This window comes from Elephantulus edwardii, unplaced genomic scaffold (assembly GCF_000299155.1).
Source record: "Elephantulus edwardii isolate Elephantulus edwardi_28Jun2011 unplaced genomic scaffold, EleEdw1.0 scaffold00012, whole genome shotgun sequence".
Classification (NCBI taxonomy): domain Eukaryota; kingdom Metazoa; phylum Chordata; class Mammalia; order Macroscelidea; family Macroscelididae; genus Elephantulus; species Elephantulus edwardii.
The window spans coordinates 12,807,916-12,810,571 of record NW_006399762.1 but is presented as its reverse complement, the minus strand read 5'-3'; positions in this window follow the sequence as shown (position 1 = coordinate 12,810,571).

Here is a 2,656-nt window from a genome sequence, read left to right as displayed (position 1 = left end):
GACTCGACGGTACATAACAACAACAACAACAAACTGACAAACAAGCATATAGTCATCAACTTGAACCTGATTTACAATGAATCCATGTGTTTCCGATTTTAACTATTTTTATTGGACTTTCAATAGCTGGACTTTTTAAAAAGCAGATTATCAAGGTTTCTGAAGAGTCTTGAGTGAGATTATAACCATCAGGCATTTGATTGGTAGCCCAGCACATAAACATTTCCAATCCCAGAAACCCTTAATGCTAAAATGCTTAAAAACTCTTTGCCCGATGTTCATAGCAGCATTATTCACCATAGCAAGAACATGAAAACAACCCAAATGTTCAACCACAAATGGACTGAGTAATTATGATTACTACTCAGCATGAAGGGTAATTATTTGTGAATCACAGTCTAACATGGGAGAGACTGGAAAGTGTTATGCTAAGTGAACTAACTCAGTCCCATAAGCACAAATACTGTAGAAGACCATTATTATAGAAATAGATAACTAGTGTAACATGTATGAGGATCTAAGGTGGAAAGAGTGGGAGCAGATGTGTAAGGATGGGTGGAGCAGTTATCATAGAGTCACACAATTTGGTAGGTGGAGGGAGAGGTGGGTAAAGGAAATGGGATAGATCCAGTGTGGAATACAATGTATAAGAACTTGTAAGTATATCAGTATAAAAGAAAAATTGTATTAAAAGAGATCCTCATTGTCAGGATTAAGAACCAGCCCAGTTCCACTATGGGTTTTCAGTTGCTGTAAGCTGTGAGGAAGGTATTGCTTATTTTTCTTCCATAGATCCATTGGTTGATTCAAACCATCAGAAAGATTCTGTCATTGACTTAGGGGTAGGTGTAACTCCCTATGGATTAACTACATTGGAGTATTCTTAGTGTCAAGGTAATAATAATTAAGTAAAGTATAATTGAATCTACCAAATATATAAAAATAAAGAAGCAAAAATGACATTGTTGCTGCTTTTATGTGCCATCATGTTACTTACAACTCATAGTGACCTTATGTACAGCAGCTCTGAAGCTTGCCCAGTCTTTACCCAGTCTCACTGACTGCCACACACCTAACCTTATTGCCCCAGTAACTGTATCTATTCATCTCATCTTCAGTCTTCCTTTCCTGTGGTGCCCCTCCACCCTTCCAAGCATGATGTCCTTCTCCAAGGACCAGGCTCTCCTGGATACATGCCCAAAGTATGTGAGACAGAGCTTCAAAATCTTAGCCTCCATAGGGAAACTTGGTTTTACCCTCTCCAAGACAGACCTATTTGCTTTCTTCCGTCATCCTTAGTCATGGTCCAACTTTCTAACTCATAGCAAGTAATTGAAAATACCATGGCCTGAATTAGGCTCACCTTAGTCTCTAGACTGATATTGTGGCTTCTTAGCACTCTGACGAGTCCCTGGCAGCAGATTTTCCCTGTGAAATTCTTCTTTTGATTTCCTGACTGCTAGTGCCAAGGGTGGTGATTGTGGAGCTAAGCAAACTTAAATTGTTAGCAACCTCAATCTCTTCTCCATCTTATCATGGTGCTTCCAACTGGTCCAGTGGTGAGAATCTTTGTTTTCTTGATGTTGAGCTTCAATTAATACTGAAGACTACACTCCTCGACCTTCTGCAGTAAATGCTTCAGGTCCTCCTCAGTTTCAGCAGGCAAGTTGTGTCATATGCATCACGTAGGTTCTTGATAACTGTTCCTCCAAACCTGATCAAAGACAAATTTTCATTATCTATAACACTACATTTAAAATGTGGTTTAAATATTATGCAGTTAAATTTAAATGAACATGTGTTTATCAAATCTTACACTAATATGTATCAGTATTCATGTACAGTAATAACTTTGAAGTTTGTTTATTAGCTAGTATTATTTTTAGCTAATGTTAAGAGAGTATTCTAAAAATGTCAGCATCTTCTATCTAGGCTTTTTTCCTTTAGTTTGAATTTCATAACTCTACAAAACTGTTTATTTTTAAAAAATATTCTTGCTAAAAACAGACATAACTTTAAAAAAAATCCCAATGTACTGATTTAAGTATTAAAAATACAAAATAATTATTTGTATTGGGATATGTACTTTAAAAATATTTTAGCTCTTTTCAAAAGTGATATTTCATATAATTGACAAGTATGGTTTATATTTTGACTCTCTTATTAATTCCAGAAACAGCTCATTATTGTTGTAGATATTTGAATGACACGTGCAACTAAAGTATTTGTTGGAAATATTAGATGAATGACACAATATACACCTGGTTGATAAAGGCTTGTGTTGAAAAACTGTTTGAAAGTCACCCTTTTTTCCATGTTTCCTTTCGGGGTAAGGGGAGATCTAACCCTTTGGAAATGAAACTTTCTAATAAAATTATTATTTCACCCTTAAAAATTGCTTGAATGTCTTTGTCCACTATTGAGGTATTAACATTGGAAATTAGAAGAATTCTAGTGTTCTGTACTTTTATTTTTATTACTCATATATTCAATAGATCATTCAAATAAAATTATCACATTTTTCAAGATTATTCATAAAAACCCTTTCAGCATTCAGTGTCTGAATTCTCATACTGATTATTCTAACAATTCTGATAATGAAAACGTTGTTGATAAATGCACTCCTAGCATCTTCCTCTCAGTGAGACAAGGGAAA